We start from the raw sequence: 18,207 nt of genomic DNA, 5'->3' as shown, positions 1-18,207 counted from the left end.
TCTGCACTAAAAATAGAAACGGAGGCTGATCCAACTGCAGCGTGAGTTATAATCCTCACACAGCAAAGGACTGGTAGGTTCAGCTGAGGACACTCAGTTACAGAGAATCAAACAAACTTTACCCTGCTCCTAAAAATCCATCATACTCTAGCTGCTCTAACTAGATTTTTACTTGTCAGCAGAACTATTAATCATGCCTGCAAATTATTTAACATGTTTTTTCAGATGTAGATTTTTTTTATTATTATTTTATTAGAGAGAGGATTATATTTGCCACACAGTAAGAGGGAAATGTGGCTTGGGTTTATGTAACTGTGTTTGAAGAACATGGAAGAAAATGACACAGAGAGATATTCTACACTTTTCTCTCAGCTGGATGAATACATTCTTATCACTGCTTTGTGCGTTAAGCTGATGTGTCCACTGACATGATGTGACTCCAGTTGGGCAGGATGAACTGATCTGAGTATCTGGGCAGACCTGGGCTCTTCTCACAGACTGTGCAGTTCACAGCATGTGCTTTGAAGGAAGTTACTCTGCTTGTTTCAAGAACAAAGTACAGAACTGTGTAGGTCATTCCTGCACCCTCCCCTCCTCTTTGTTGGTAAAATAGTTCAGAACATATTTACCTTTTTTTGTGTATTTCTTTTCGACTAACATATACCTCATAAGCTTAAACCAAAACTTTCCCAGGGAGTTCAAATATATCCTTTGATACAGACTAGATTGCTATTGCTTTTTTATTGTTAGTAACATTTGGCTATTAAATATTTGGATTACATGAGCACAGCCAGCTACAGCTATATTGCACTTGCTTTCTTTGCCTGTTCCTGTATCTCCCCAGGCAGTGATACACATGAGCAGTCTTTCTGTTACTTAGTATAAAAAGGCAGAGATTCTGTACTGGACTTTGATAATTCATCATAGAATTTCAATTTCTCTAAATATGATTACATACAAAAATTTTAAAAAATAGTAGACACCAAATCAGTCATCTACTAACTAAATGTTTAAAAATATTTTAATGAAAATTTGGTTTTCAGTGAGCTGCAGAATTTGTTACTGAAAATGCACACTGTTTGTGTATCTCTTGCCTGTTAATCACAGGAGTTGCTCAGTCAAATTGGAAGACAGTAGGTGGAGGAGAAACATCTGGGTCATTGAATGCATGGGAAATCTTTCATAGCAGTGGGAGTACGTGGAAGAAGACAGAAAGACAGAGATCATCAAATGTGCACAGGCCAATAACAAGGCAAATAAAATACACAGTGTCAGTGAGTCACAAATCAGTTGGCTTGGTTGCATTTTCCTTCCTCAGCTCCTTCCACACCGTAATACGAACTACAATATTCCCTGTTTCCAGACTCCTATCCCAGCGCCGCTATCTCCTCTCTTCCATGTCCCATACTGAGTGCAAAGCTTAGCAGAAGCTGTGAGCAGCTGCCTCACAGAAAGGCAAGCTGATCAACACCATCTTGTTGCTGGGGAGGCAACAGCCTCATTCTCCAGCTGAGTTCAGAGGCCTTTTTCTTGTTTTGTTGTTATATTCTCATTATTTATGCTTGTATTTGAAGATCTATATTTTCTGATGGAAAAAAGATGGAGTGTGTGCAGTCCAAGAAGCATAGAGAAGGGAAGTTGGTTGATAATTGCTGTGAGTGCTTTATGGTGAAATACGTGTATCATTAGGTTTTGGTCACATTCAGAACTTACACTGATTAATTGTCTAATTTTTTGACGTAAGCTAAGTCTCTATAAGACTGTGTAGGGTTTTGCATTAGTTTAACACACTAGTTTTTGTGTACCGTTAGCTATTTGAAAGAAATAATTTGGTGTAATAAAAACAACATAAGCCTGCAGTGCAGGTGCAGTAATTTTAGTGAATTTATTAAAAATAAATTTATTAAATACTTCTATCAGCTTAATGATTACACTTACAAAATGACACCCAATCCAACAAAGAGTTGTTAAAATTATATATGGAAAGACAAAAATCCTTTTAATAGCATATTTTAGGTAACTGAAGGTTGCACAAAGAGGAAGTGGCATTACTTGAGCTCAAAGGTTCAGCCCAGCTACAGTCTTACATGAATGCCATATCAGTTTACAATGAGTCTAGTTCTAGATTAGAAAACAGTGGTGGTGAACTATGCAGTATAACTGAAATATTAAGGGATAACTCCAAAACTAAATATAAACAGGTATGAAATTCTACCTTAGCTGTCCCTTCACTATTAATTCTGAATGTAATAAAAACATGGAATACTTTTGTGATCCTTACACGTGCAGAATGAATGAATTCAATTAAGATTTTTTTCTTAAAGAGGGTGTTTGTTTTTTGTTGGAGCCCTTTCGAAGTAGAAGGGGAGGTCACAGCTGTTCTTTTCATTCACATGTAGTCTAGTAAAGCAAACAACATATGTATGGGGCCCAAGAATTTAGCACTCAGAACACAGGGATTTATATATGATTTTGAAAACTGTAAATAACAAATTACGCTTAACCTTTATCCTACTACCCCTCAACCTCATTTGTTAGTACAGATCTGTGTTGGAATTGAGGTTTTCATATGTTACATTGTTCAGAAAAATAAAAATTCTCTCACAAAATGCAAGATAGCAAGGTCTACATTTACATTCTCAGCCTTAATTCCAATTGTCATAAGTCTTATAGATTTACATAATTACTGCATTTGCATAATCACTTAAGACCTTGATCTGTGCTCCAATGAAAACAGACCTGAAACCTTTCTGAAAATCACACTTAACCACATTTTGTACTGTGAGGATATAGGATTGACCTCAGATATGGGCATATTTCCATTTCCTTAGAGCACATTGGGTACCTGAGTGAGTTTGGTGGGTTAATACAGTAGCATCTTAATGGTCACAAGCAGTCTGAGGGTGGTCCTTGCTGCCATAATGTATCTGGAATGGATAAGGCTTGGAGAGGAGGATTATACCATGCTTACTTCTGGTCCAAAGGACTTTTGATTCCCTTGCAGTGTAGACACAACTGTGGTGGTCTCATTTGCTTCCAGAGGTGGCGCTTTCAAATAGTGAGGATTCAAAAACAAACCTCAAGTGCATCACTCAGTTTCTTACCAGTCAAGTGGGAAGAAAATCTGAATATTTCACAAATACAAATCAACTCATTCCTCTATTTTTTTTTAATTTTTCCTTTTGGAGACAGTGAGCTACAGAAACCCATCAATTTGCACAAGGAAATTTGCGTTTGATTCAGGCAGTGAATTTACCTTTGACTTCCCCAAACCACAGAACCTTACCTCTCATTTTACTCTAAAAATTATGTCAATTCAGAAGAATTGTGTTTGCTAGACTGAAACATTAGAAAGCAGGGAAGTATTTCAGTGCAGAATAGCTGGTTGCTATTGTGTTATATGATAGTATAAATGAATTTCTTGTAGGAAATGAGTAACGCATAGGATATAGGTTAGTAACTCATAGGATATAGACACCTCACAAGTCATGACAGAAAGCTGTCATCTGATAGTTTTTGGGTGGCCTCTTTACAGTTAAGTCAGACCCTTAAAGCAGTTTCCAGTGGACAAATATCTAAAGCAGAAAAGTCATCATGATTGTTAGCAATCTTCTTATATGGCTTCATGTCAATAGTGTGAGAATGTGGCATTACTCTCTGTGCCAGGAAGAAATTAAATTATGGCATTTGCATAAAATCTTCTTTTTTTGTGTTCTGCAGAATATCTGTTTAAAAGATTTCAGCAGATACTCCTCTTCAAAACACAGACAGGAAATCGAAAACTGTTGAAGGCATCTTCTCAAAGTAGAGTTGTCCTGAATGGACATCTTCACAGCACAAGTTGATAAGACAATTATTTCCTTGTTCCAGGGACAGCTGTTTCCTTTTATTCTTTCCTGTCAGTCCTTTTAATTCCCAGATTACTTGGCAAAATCAAGTAAGACTCAGCAAAAGTAACCTTTTTAATCACTACTTGCCAAAAGAGTCCTGTTTTCGAGATATCCTGAACAGACTGACTGCAGAACTGATGGACTTCCAGCATTTGGAACCACCAAACAAAGGATTGGTTTGGCATCTGAACTTAAAGTGGTTCCCTCTCAGCCAGCATTCTGGGTGGCTTTTAAGAATAGGAAGTGCCACTTTTCACTCAGTCTTGCAGAATGGTAAGAAGACGTCATTGAGGAAAATCTAATTGGCAAAGAAAATGAGATTTTCCTCCTAGACCCATGAAGTATCTTGAGTACATTTAAGGAATTGCTATGTGACACTTTAAACTATCTTCTAGCTTTGGAGCAGTGGTCAGTCCTGAAAAGCTGAAAGAAGTTGAACCTGCAGCAGTCTATATCCATTGACTTCACCCACCTCACTGGATTCTTCCAGGTTCTTGAAGTGTCCAGCCCAGGTAAATATGCTAGTTCTCCCACCTCAGATTGGAACCTGTGTCTGGACCCATCAGCTCCCAGAAGTCCCTATCCTTGACAGAAATCTTATGCCCTGGATGACTTTTGTCAGGTAGGATAATCCTCTGAAGACCATTGCTCTAGTGACAAGAGAGATGGAAAAGTACAGCTGATCTCTCCCCTCTGAATGGATACAGAACACTTAATGGAATCCTTCAGTTTCTGCTGATGGTGGTTACGGAGCTCCATCTAAACTAGAAAATTCATCTTTCTGTATTCTGTTATCAAACCACATGCTATTGGAAACAGTCATCTCTCCACACTTGAGATGTAACAGCTGCCCTGTTAACTACAAAAAGTGAAGTATTTTAAGATATTCACTTGACTTTTCCAACCTAATTATATTGCAGACTGCAAGTCTGTTTTAAGATTGTTATGGCAATTCCAGGTAAACCGTTAGATCATACTCTGTCAGAGCAGCATCTGTGCTGACAATTTCAGCAAGAAAATTATTTATCTTAGACATCTACAGAGCATCATCCTGAAGCTCTGTCTTCCCAATTCAACAGATGTTACATATATTAATAACTCTTGATGAGTTACAATGTAAAGTGTTGTTACAACGTAAAGTGTTGTTCCAACTGCAACTTCTCAAGAATCTCAGTCTGCCATGAAAGAAACTAGTGATTGTTGTTGCATATGCTGCAGTGGAAATACAGATATATACTGCATGTGGATAACTGCTAGGAGGAAAACAAAAAATGATTTACCCATAAGTAGCAATCAGTGCTAGATGTGCACGTATCCCACACAGCCTCCATTCTCTTTTCGTTGCACTTCTGCACCCTTGGGATTCTCATACACATAAGGTGCACTGAGTGTGCTATTGCCCAGATTAAAATCTCAAGGTGCCTCAAGGCTTACATGTGCTATATAGCTATATCAGGCCTTGCAGTCCCACAAACAAATGTGCAAATCCACCAGATAGGCATATATCTCATCGAACTCCTAGTATCATACTGTAAGTAACTTTTCATTCAATGAGAGGAATGAAAAGCTTTCCTACAGGTTCTTTTTGTAGTGAAAGTAACATTACCAGGTAGCATAAGCATGTTCAGTCATACAGAGGATAAAGTAATTTTGAAATGCACACACAGAGTGTGTGAGTACCTGAACAAACCACATTTGAAATAGTGTGTTACTACTTTTTAGATATTGTCCTAAAACTCCAAATTTCAAAACATATAACGGAGTGCGACACCAAGAAATAGCTTGTTTTAAAGCTATATCCACACAGTGAGTATGCAATTCTACTGTCATGAGTAATATTTAAGAACACAATCAAAATTACCAACAAATATTACCAGGCAAACAGTTATAAGACAATGGTAAGCCATCATCCCTAAAAGCAAAAGTACAGAGCAATCCACAAGGAAATAAAAATTGGCAAGAGCGCATGAACATTTGCTCTTGAAGAATTCTGTACATTTCCGAATCACAGCCAAACAAAACACAGGTAGACATCTGCCTGCAATCTGCATAGTTGCAGGATGTGTCTTTTGCCAATTCATCCCTTAAATAATGAGCATTTCTGTGCAATCATATTATTGTCGTACCTTATATACAGTGACTTAAACTTTTCAATATCTCATAAATAACAACAGTAAACTAAACTGGGGATTAGATAGTGTGAAGCTTGATAGGAAAATAAGGATTCAGGAGACTATACCAAAAAAAAAAAAAAAGACTGGGAAAATGAGAGACGAGCAGAAGTGGAACAAAATAATAAACTCTGAGGGAAAAGTCAATGCCAGTAAATGTAATATCCTACTCTCAAGAAAAAAAAAAGAAGAGTGAAGCACAGATGGAAACAGGAGGGCATGTTCATCCAAACCTATTATAGGAAAGCAAGACAATGGTTCCGCTTTTGTTCTTTACCATGTTTTAATACTATTGCATAAAGTCATGCATGGTAACTGTTGAGGGAAAGGTTTGTAGAATTTACAAGCAAGCACATGCCATAGGACGAGTCGTGAACCACGCAGATAGGAAATGGTCATCATTTCTAGAGAATTCACAGGCCTTCTGAAAGCCAGGGATCAAAATCAGACTGGGTCCCCCAATTTAGTTAAGTATGGCACAACTATTACCAGCAGGTTTGTTTTCTTGTAAGTCAAACTCCGGTCTTACCTTTACCCTTTTGTCTCAGTGGAAAATCAGCGAGTACATATGAACACAGAATTATTTTCTTTTCCATAATGATCGAACCCAAATGTTATTTTACCTTTGCCAGCTTTGTGTAGGGTGATGTGCCATCTTGCATATTTATTTTCCTGGAGTGATTCCCAGAAGTATGCTATGCTTTTTCTTGCTCATGTCTCACTAACTTTATTTATGAGTTGTGTACACCAGGTTTTCAGTCCCTGGGGACAGGCCTACACAGGAAATCTATGGACAGCATTTGATACATACAAGTATGAGACCAGTAAAAAAGCAGCTACTGAATGGTACTCCAAATTGATTCACAATTTCAGACAAGATTGTGGCTAGATTAGCATCCGTAGTTTAAACCACAAATACCTGTATCTGTTTTGTCACGTAGGAGGAAGACTCCTTTATCAATTGGAAACAACTGAAATTGCAAATTTTTGCTTGGTTTACATATTTAAAATTCCACTGTTCTCTGATGACAGAGTCTAATAGCAGTATTGTTACTGTTATTGATTCTTACTGATTGCATACAAAGCATGCTCTAAAGATACCTTTACCACTCCATGTTAGATGCATGAATTCTCTTTGGCTGTAAAGTAAGTCAAGATAAGACCCTCTTTCTCATGTGCCATCACAATTGATGAGAGCTGATAGGTATATTATCCCTTCAATTACACCTGTGCAATCCCATTAATTGGAAAATAACATGACCTGGGGAGACTTAATGGCTAGTAATGGTATGGGAAAGCTGATATACAAAGGTTTTGATGTATATTTTAAACTGCAGTTGTGTTTACAGGTTGGCTGTTTGAAAAAAAACACAAACAGTTTTTACCATCCTCTAGAACTTCTGTGAGATGCCATAATTGCTGGAGCATTCCTCAAAACAGAACTGATGGATAAGAATTCTGATGGGTCAAGCCAGGGAGCAAAGCATCCTGCCACCTCTCTGATGTTCTAATTCATCTGACAAGTCAGTTTGGTATTCACGAATGTGTTCTACATCTGGAAAACGTTCCTCCCTAGGTCTCTTTACAACATCTATAGTAGGTGTGATGAGGCTGTCAACTCATGTAGCCTGTTAAAATGTTGATATTGTACTTCAAGGATGCTCCTAGGCTTGCCTCTAGGCCAGCTCTAGTGTCAGTGCAAACTGCAGCCTCTCACTTCAAGGTCATCTCCATGCCTGTGCATATCCAAGTGTTTAATAGTTGGTAGTCAGTGGTTTAACACTCTGCTCAGTACAATGGAGGGGTGATGTGGGGCTGCTCTTCTGCATGAGAAGCAGGTGGAGTGAGGAGCACAGTTTGATGCCAGCCACAACCAAGATCATTCTCCGCAGTGCTGTGCCAAAGCAGCCTTTCTAGTGATGGTGCACAAGTGATTGCACTTCTTCTGTGCCAGGCTGGGCACTCTTGCCTTGTGCATACTGGCTGCTGAGCAGGAGGGAAATGCGAGGGCCGTAAGTGTGGTGGAGGAATTAGCAGTGCCAGTTTGGTCCACTGTGCGTCATTGACAGCTGTCAGACCTACTGGTGACATGCAGGACAGAACTGCTGAGGTGACATGCTGTTAACCACCCTTTACCCTCTTGTTTTTACTGACACCTGAACTCTCAAAGCAATTCCTTTTAAGGCCATTCACCCAGTGACACTAAAGAGCTGATTACTCAGTGGGATGATATGGAGTGAGGTAGCCTGAGGACAGGCATTATTACTGTGGGCTGGCTTTGCAGCTTCTGCCATCTCTGCTACCACTCTTGTAAAATCTGGGATCTGAACTTGGGGACAACCAGCCAATAAGTAGCTTAAAGGAATGGGATTGTTCATGCCCTCACCACCCCTTTATTGAATTAAGGGTCCCAAGTAAAACCAATTACCTTACTCAGAGCCTAGCACTCGCATATCTCTCCACAAGCTCCCTGACAGCAGCACCATGCCCAGCTGAAACAGTTGCCTCCTCCACCCTGACACCTCAAAGACCCAGCAGAGCTCCAAATCCTCTTCTCTGTAGCACAGTCCTGACAAATATTTTAATTGGGTATTGGATGAGACCAGTGTGCACATCCTGGTGCAAACAACTGTTGCCCATGGTTGGGGGAGCACGTGAGTATTGCTAGTCAAGGAAAAGAGGCTGTTGGGGTCTTTGCTTCATCTCAATCACAGGACCTGAAGAAGACTTTCTTAAAGGCACCCCATCTGTCACACATGCTGCAGCTGACACCTGAGTCAGGGATTTATGTAATTTATGTAATTTATTATTGTAATTTATGCTGAGTGACAAGGCAGGGACAGGTACGTACATCCCATGCTTCATGCCAGAGCCAGGATGCCTTTTGTGGAGACACTGTAGCTTATTAGGCAGAAACAACTTAGTAGAGGTGGGGTGGGAGAGGAGAGGCTGTGCTGCCAAGGAGGAGGAACAACAAGCTGCTAACTGGGGGTGAGGGGAGAACAGAGCAGATGCCAATATATTATCCTGGTCATTGGTCCTACAGGTATTGGGGTGGTGAAAACTGCAAGGGATGCACTTGGACATTTCCTGCCATTTTTAAATAAACCAAATTAGCATGTGTTACTTGTGAGTTTATGCTCAGTGCTTGTTTAGTTGGGTTTTTCTTTTCATATAGGATCATAGAATGGTCGGGGTTGGAAGGAACCTTAAAGATCATCTAGTTCCAACACGGGCATGTTTGTTTGTGTTATTTTGTTTTCTTTAATAAGAAAGAAATCACTCAGAAGCTTGACTAGGCTTGCTTACATGTAGTTACATTTAGCTGTAATCTGCCTGGTCAATTGTAGGAGAAAAATAGGACTAGTTTGAACTGGATTGAGTAGCAACGAGACTTTAATTTGGGGCAGCAGAGAGAAAATTGTATAACACTGTTGTGCTGTCCTGAGTGGGAGAACAATCCAGTGAATTGCATGATTTTTCTGTCTTTGTAATCAGTTTGTTATGCATAGAGCAGTGCCATGGGATTCAGCATTTTATCTGCTGGGCTTTCCCTGGCAGCATCTGAAGACGTTCATTATAAGTGTTTATCACATGATCCACTTAATCAAACCACTGAAACTTGGAGAATAAGTCATTTTTACAAGACCCTTCAGAGCTGCCTTATAAGCTACTTACTGATATACTCTTCCTTGGTGAGTGTACAATGAGTTTCCTTGTATGCCGGTCTATGATACAGGAAGTTCATTATCCCCAGTCCGAATTCAGACATAAAGAAAGGAAGCAGGTCTTACAAAGAAGTGACAGATAATTTGCAAAGGATTTTAGTTAGCCACTCAAATCGCAGATAGAGTCAGACTGTAAGCTCTTCATAAGAACAGCCTTCTGGTATTCAGCATTAGGCATGAGGCAGCTATCTACATAGCTGTTTCTAATGTTGTAAAACACAGACAACACGTGAAAAAATATTTTCTTCTTTTGATTACAGGTCTCCTAGTGGAAGCATGTGAGAAAAAAGAGAAATCATAACTGAAAGCATGTTTTTGGTGGGGTGATAGCACTGCATGATAGTCAGAGCTGATAACGGAGCTGATGCAAAATGCCTTGAAAGCCTGCTAAATCCAGCTTGCACTAAGGTTTTGAGACACTGAGACTTGTCTGACAAGCTCAGAGCTTGCAGACATGCTGTTTGCAACCTGTGTTTTTACACTGTACGTTTGGTAGGATAAAGTGTGTTTCCCTGTTATGTACCTAAGAAATGTTCTAGCTGTCGGGAGCAGGTAGGGTGGGGCGTTAATTTTACTGAGCTCTGTCACATGCAATGTGACACCAGATTTTTTGGCACTCACTGTATTTTTTCACCAATGCTGTTTCACAGGTAGTGTCTCATAAAGGCTTGTCTTCTTGCTGCCTGCTGAAGACAAGTTTGGATATCACCACAGATGTAGGCTTTGGGCCAGTCTTAATGTAGAAATGCCCTGGATAATTTTCCAAAGCACCACCCTACCATTGTCTCCATATGGTAGTGCTGCTCAGCTACACCTCTTCTTTTACCTCCCAAACTCTTCACAAAATGTGAAGGCAGTACAGGCAGTACACAGACCCAATATTGATTTTGTGTAGGGTTGCACAGGCTGAGTCTGATGTGGGCCTCCAGATTAACATTTTTTTTTTTATTGAAAATTGCCCTTAGGGCAAAGAGCATTGGGCAGTTCAAAACAAGCTACTCTGTAAAACATCAAAACCAGGGAAGTGTTCAGAACTGAGAAATATGGGCAACAGAAAAACCCTATGCTTGTTTGATGGGGATGATGCATTTTCTCTAGTATAGCTCCAGTAAAGCAAGTCACAAAATTGACACCATTGTTTGGGCACTGCTTTGAGGGAACAGTGAAACCTGTCTCTCCACTGCTGATGTCCGTGCAGCCCAGAGCTTTAAAATTCAACCTGTTAATTTCTCCTGGGAGTAATTAACTCCAGCCTGGAGTGAACAAAGAGTCTTGACTACATCAATCAACAGATGTGAGGATTTGAGATGTGCCGTTTTCATTCACTGTGTTAGAGGAAACCTCTTTGTTTTCCATGTACTGTGTACCTGTCTGTCTTGTCTTGATACAGCTGTCGGTCTCTTGACTGCTGATATACTGATATATCAAATTGTCATTAGTATGGCTGTGTCCTCAGGAGGGACTGTGATGCTTTAGAAGGTTGGTTTCCAACTAGTAAGTTAAAAATTAGCCTGGAGGAAAATACTGTTTTTCTATCTTTTCGCTCTTCATTTTAAAAATAGTAAATGCTAAATTATTTTACCTCTTTTAAAATAAAGCATGACACCAAAAGAGATGAATCTACGCTAGCTTACTAGTTTTGCTACTTTAGTCAATTTTATTACAGTATGATTCCCTTCTTCTTTTCTCACTTCTTTATTATACTCTGTCTTCTGAGTTGCTATTGTGCCTATTTAAAGAGCCCCCCTTCATCTTTCTTTTGGGACAGTCTTACTGCTGGCTTTTTGCTGTTTCAGCCTCTACACAGCTGGTGCTTCAAGAAAAAACTATATCTTGTAAGGCTGGGAGAAGAATGGACCCATAAAAATAAATATTTTTTTGTATGTATGTAGTTCTTTAATCAGTAAGTCTTCAACAACCTTACCTAAAGCAGCCACTTTGCTGTGTCTCAGCTTCTTAGGTAAGGAGACTGGAGCAGAGTGAGTGGGGAAATTTCTGCTGTCTGTAGCAATGCAGTAGTAAGGTGGAGAATAAAACTTCTGTTTTCCAAATGTTCCATGGCTCTGTGCATGGGGAAGGCCAGTACTGAGCATCTGGAATCATTGCTAGTAGGGATATTTTTAGTCTGCTGTAAAGAGAAATGGTCAGTTGTCCACTGCGTGCTGTTTGTTTGGCATTCAGGAACCATTAGTGCCTGTATCATGCTGAGGCTGGATCTCAGTGTCTCTGTACAGCCTGGTAGGAGGGAAGATCTGGGAGAAAGACTCTGGCAGGTGCATCTGGCTGCGTGCATTTGCACATGTGTGGGGTGCACACAACACCCACTGAGAATGGATACTACCAGATACTAACCAGACTGGGTTTGGCCAGTGCCTAGCTGGGCTAAATTCTCTCTCCTAGCTTAAAGATGAAAGATTCTTTAATGCACTCACCGCTCCTGGGCCATTCCACTCAATCCCCAGTAATGTTATCTGTTTAGAAGTCTTTCTCACTGAATTTCTTCTTTTGAAGACTGCAGGGTTTTTAAGAGTGGACTGCAGCACCTGCTCCTTGCTGGAAGTCCTGAGGCTGACACTTGCAGTGCCTAACATGCCAGTCACAAAGCATCACATTTACCAGACTTTCACTGGGTGTAGCTAATGAAAAACAGAACAGACATGTTGTAAGGACTGTCAGCCTAAGTAAAGGAAGGTAGCTTTGAATAAAACCTCCAAGATAGTATTTCCAGAATATACTTCTTTAGAAAAAAAAGTGGAAAATCCAAAGAATGAAATTCAGCCGGAATGAGCTCACTGCAGGTGGTGCTGGTCATGATTTTTTTTTAATCAATTTTATTTATTTTAGTAGTTGGTTTTTCGTCTAGTGTCTGCCATTACAGTACCTTTTTCTGCAGCCCCAGAAAACCCACACTTTTGTGGTGCTCTGGAGCTTTCCCACAGCATATATTTCCCCATTCTTAGAAGGCTGGTACGAATCAAACAGAGAGGACTTCACCTGCCCAACCAGCAACTAGGTATGGGGAAGTTGCCTACACCCTGGCAGATGCCTCTTCCTCAACAGTCAGCCTTGCAGGGATTTACATCCACTGGTTTCATCCATGTATCACCTGAGATTCTCTGGATCTGTCCATTAGCTCCATAGACTTGGTGGCTGCAGAGGTTGCTGCGAAGCTCCCCTTACCCAAGGGTTAGGTGGGCAAGCACGTGTTTGCCCTCTCACCCTCTGAAGAAGTCCTTGATACCTTTCAATGAAGAAAAAATGTTTTAAAAACTCCCGCCTTTGCTTTTGGTGGCATTTTTTCCAGTTTGGATGGATCTGTGCAGTGGCGTGCAGTGCTCAGAGCCATGATGGGGAGTACTCGCATTTATATTTCTCTGGTCCCATCTACATCAGCAAGTTCTTGAAATGTAGCCTACCTGGCATATCTGGTCAGGCTGGGAAACAGCTTTAGACGTTTTTTTGTTTGTTTACAAGTGATCTTGGCCACAGAGAGGGACACACAGCTGGTGGCTTCTTCATGGCTCCATGATCAGGCTGAGGCTGGGCTCGGAGCTGACAAAGTCTGGAGTGGGGCTAAGCAATTCCAGCTTATACTTGGCTTCATTTGGACATGGATTGGAGTGGCTGCTACTCTGCTCCCTTCTTCCACGGGTTGGTGTGTCAGGGCCCTGCCACAGCCCAAGGGGGAAGGGAATAGGGATGCGACACTGCACAGAGGTTCTGACACAGTAGAAGGTCAGGGTGCAATGGCCCATTTATTGAGGGAAACAAGGACTTATATAGGGTTGGATGAGGGGAGGTCTGATAACCAGGGCGGAACATGGGATTGACATCTCAGGGGAATATGGGATTGGGGAATGAGAGAAAGGTAGGAGGAACTTGGGAGTATCCAGGGAAAGGGGACCAGTAGGAGCTCACTCCGCACTGCTGCACTCATCGGCCAGTCAGTGGGGGATGAGCGGGAAAACAGGGGAGGACAAGGTGGTAAACAACTTTTGGTGGGAAAACGTGAGGGCAAGTCCAGACAAGCCCTGAACAATACAAACCAAGGGGATTAACACAGAAATATATGTGGAGGTACATTAAACATGGTATAAAACTGGGGAATAACATGAAAGTCCATGGATTGTTAGCTTCTTCAGGCTCTATATAAGTCTCTCCAGGCTTTGAATCTCTCCCAGTCACTCTGATGTTCCTCCACAGGGCCCAGTTTGGCTTTGCCTTCATGGACAGCAGCAACCATCACCTGTCTGCCATAGCAATAGATGCCTCTGCTTCCTCCAGATGTCCTTCTCCTGCAGACCAGAGAACACCTCTTGCTGTGAGTTATAACTTGTAATATAAATACAAATATAGGTATTCTTCTTCCTCCATTAGTTGTAATAGCAGTAGGCAGGGTGGTAGAGGTGTGTGTATGAAGGCCTAGTCTCTCATAGAGGGTTTTGAAAGTGGCTTTTGTGAGATATTCATGTGCCAGTGTGGTTCGTGCTGGTTGCAGGGACCCATGTGAGTGGCTATTGGCACAGCTCAAGGAGATATGACACAATGGGCATTTCTAATGATACTGATATGCTGTGTGCCACCCTTGAACTTCAGAAGACCTACGTTGGGGATCAGGGAGAAGGAGCAGTGCCAGCCCATCGATACTGCAAACCAGTGTTTTGGCAGTGCTTCCCTGCAGCAGCATCATGATAAAGGATGATGGAGGAGGAGGCTGGCAAAAGCTATGACCTTCCAGCAGGATCTGTTTCCCAGAAATGGGTTAAACAATAGCAGACTGCTGCAGGTGTAGGCATGGAGGAACCTGTTAAATTAAAGCCAAAGTGTAAGAGGAGAGATGTTTGCTTTGGAAGATAACGTGTACCTGTTCTGTGTGCTGAGGGTGAGGAAACTCTCCAAGACGTGTACTTCATTACCACAGTAGACCTTTTGCACTGCAAGGCCGCATAGCTCCCAATTCTCCCCTCCCTTCTCCCCTTCCCTTGTAAGACCAGAGGCCTCCCTCAGCTTTACCAGTGCCTCCAATCTGACAACCCAGAAGCCTGCTAATGTGTGGTAATTACTCCTTTTTCTCCATCAGTACATCTCACTGGGGAGCTTCCCTGACCACACTGCCCAAGTTTGCTGCCTGAACTGATGCTGTTTGTAATATGCCCAGGTCTCCAGTACCTGCAGCCTGGTTCAGTGGCTGGAGATGAGGGAAAGGAGTTCAGCAAAGCGCCCTTTGATGAGGCTGCTCTATGGAGCCAGCTTTGTTATCTGCCTTGCTGCTGGTCTCAGAGAGACTGCAGGGAAATCTGCTGATTTATTTTCTTAAATGGCATCAAATTATGGCAGTTAAGAGCCTACCAGGAGAAAATGGGCTCTTAGGGCAGCATTTCTTGTCTTGTGTACAAGGCTTTATTGAATTAACTTTGTACTAGAACCACTTTACACTTCCTTTGCTGGAGAGGCTGATCTAACTTAACTGTGGGATAAAATTTTACAACCATATTTTGTGTTACACAGGTGATGTGCATAAAGAATTCTTTACATGCATTAATATCATCTGAGTTTTGGCAAGGCCATAAAGCAGGCTGTCTCTCAATCATCTTATCTCTATCTTAATGCTGCACTCATCCCTGTGTTAAGTACGTAACTCTCTTGCTTTGCTTCTTATTTTCCACATTAGGGACAGTGGATTTTCTCTCCCACATGCACTTTACAAATGTTCAGGTTCTGTGAGAGAAATCTCTGGCGCTACTGTCGCTGTCCAAGCCATGCCTTTTGCCTCTGTGGGTACCTGCGGCTTGGCAGCTCCAGCTGGGCAGCAGCACTGCCAACCTGCACGACAGAATCTTGCATACTTTCAGCTACTTCTCCATTATTTGCACATAAAGTTAATAACTGACTCAAGAGTTAATCTACAAATACATGTTTAGGGCTGCTCTTGGTAAATTTTTCCCCTCTCAGCCACAAAGCTCTTGTTTTCTGCTATTTCCTTCTTCTATTTTCCCTAATCCACTGTAACATTAACATGTTAGTTTTGAAACAGCCAATGTATTCTCAGTCTATTCTTCTCCCTTACCTGCTGATTATTTCTCTTTTTTTCTCTCTGTCCTTTATACTTTCGCTGTTTGCAAAAACCAGCTTTTCTCCTCCCCCCTCCCTCTTCACAGCTCCCAACCATCTGTCTCTCTACAAATACAAAGCTTTAGGGGAAATGATTCACTAGGCTGGTAGCTCATTACTCACACTCTCCCCATCATGGTTTCTGTCCTTGTAGGATGCTCTAACTAATGTAAAGATCAATGAATCCCAGGAATTGTTATTTGATTTAAAAAAAAAAAAAAAAAAGCCCCAGCAGTTAAATAGATTGGGCTCTTTGTACTTCTTAACACCAAAGCATAGTTTTTCTTCCTCACTCTGCTTACATTGTTTTTCAGAAAAGGATCGTTGAAACAGAAGAATAGAAATAATCACTGGACCATTTAATGTAACCTTGTGTATCACGTGGTGCAGGAGTTACTTAATGAAATTCCCTGGCCCAAACCAAGCAAATCTGTGGTAAATCTAGAGCACATATTTTCGGATGACAGCCAAAATGATGAAAGGAATTTACTACCCAGCCTCGCTAATCATTTTGAATGCTTAACTGGGCTCCCTAATATGCTGCTTTGCAAGCAGCAAAACTTATACAGCCTCATTCCCTACACATTTCTCCAGCCTTGCCCAGGCTGTGCACCTGAGAAAACCTCCCAGCACCCTGCCAGCCCTGTCCTGGGGCAGGGTGGCCAGCTGTGCCTGCTGTGAGTGCTGGATGGCCAGCTGCCCTCCCCTGGGAAGACCTCTGCAGGCCCGAACCTCTGCTGCCTCTCCCTTCAAAGCATGTGGGCTTGGGGCTTGCTCTTTGCTCAGGTAATTATTACCATGAAACCTCGTAGGCACTTAGTATCTTTGAGCTCTCCCTGTTAAATGTGGCAGAAACTGGCTAATGGGTGCAGAAGCCATTTCAGACAGACTAGTTCACAGTGTTAAAATGTTTCAGATACCTTAAAATACCAGTCAGCCATATTGAGTTGGCAGATGTGCCACAGCCTTTCAGAAGATTTGCTCAACCTAGAGGCTGAGCTCCATGCTCAGGGTACTCCAGGTAACTCTAAATGGTTATGGTCAGGTATGCGCATCCCACTCCTTTTGTCTTCATTTTGTTGACCATTTGAGATGGATTTCTGTCATGACTTTAGGCTTCTCACTGTATACTAAAAAGTTATTTTCTTAATTGGAAGCTTAGTTTTTCAATTTATCACATGAAAAACAGACCTCCCTTCCTTGCATGCAAGTAGATGCCAAGAAGTACCACCACCTAACACAGTTTTATTGTGCTTTGTCAGGAAGCTGCTGGAATGGCAGGTATTAGCCTATTTCAGTTGCTGAGCTTCCCTTTTGAAATTGGAGTTGTAAGAAGCACAGACAATACTACAATCAAAATTATAGGAGTTGGCAACACTGAATGCACCCTTCTACCAGTTCCCTTAAATGGCTGCAACTCTTTATGCAAAAGGAAATGCCTTTATGCTAAAGGAAGGTCTGAGTTTAAACTTCTTCATAAGCACCACAGGGCATGTCCTGCATCAACACACCATGCTGGCATCACCTTTGTGGAAAGCTAATTAAATAATTTGGATACTGTAAGAGGAATATAAACTTCTGGGCTTATTTACTTTTCAGACTACCGAATACATGAACTTTTTTGTAAAGCTGTGTTTGGGTCATTTTGTGACAAAAGGAGGATCTTGGTGAGAGCCTGCATTGAGCAGGCACGAAGTGCTCTGGTGTCAGAGCAAGACATTATTGTGCGACTGCTCTAAAGAATAAGGGCTGCAGAATTTCAAGCCAATTGTCCACTGTTACCTCAGTAAGGTTAAGGCTGTTTAAAAAACAAAGACTCCTCACCAAAGTCATGGTTATGTGCTCTGTAAAAAAATGTTCAGCTTTTAGCAGACGTGATGTTGTTGAGCCTTCCTGGTTGCCAACACCCCATGGCTCTCCATCTTTGATTATTTTATTGTTCTATACTGCATACAAGTTGCAGGAGTCAATGTTCTTTCTCTTAACAATTGCTGACTTTCCAAACGCCAACTGTCCTTTGACATGGTCTGTTTTAAATAAGGGCTGAAGAGCACTAATGAACCTAAAGGGCTGCTACAAAAAATACTGCAGTGTTCCATGGCACTGACAGCACACACGTAGTCATGCATTTAGGTCTCCTGTTCTGGACTATTGCTGCAACACGCTGCAGGTGTGAAGGACCCAGCTGTAAGGAAAGGGAACTCCAGAGATTTCAGATCTGAAAGTCCTCTAATTGAAGACAAGTGTCTTTATGCAAGACAGGCTAAGGAAAACTTGGGTTATCCAACCCATTTCTCCCTTTTTCCC

At 41.4% G+C, this 18,207-nt stretch overlaps 1 long non-coding RNA gene across 1 annotated transcript in view; it reads left to right on the top strand.

Annotated features, from left to right (window-relative positions):
* LOC116783888 overlaps positions 1 to 18,207 on the top strand; it is a 33,754-nt gene that overhangs the window by 14,722 nt on the left and 825 nt on the right. Inside the window, exons 2-3 of the long non-coding RNA XR_004355881.1 lie at positions 13,993 to 14,110; positions 16,215 to 16,686. This is a non-coding gene — a long non-coding RNA (uncharacterized LOC116783888). The remainder of the gene's footprint in view (positions 1 to 13,992; positions 14,111 to 16,214; positions 16,687 to 18,207) is intronic.

Source organism: Chiroxiphia lanceolata, chromosome 3 (assembly GCF_009829145.1).
Source record: "Chiroxiphia lanceolata isolate bChiLan1 chromosome 3, bChiLan1.pri, whole genome shotgun sequence".
Lineage (NCBI taxonomy): Eukaryota > Metazoa > Chordata > Aves > Passeriformes > Pipridae > Chiroxiphia > Chiroxiphia lanceolata.
The sequence above is the reverse complement of the archived record's forward strand: the minus strand, read 5'-3'. Positions and strand labels throughout refer to the sequence as shown.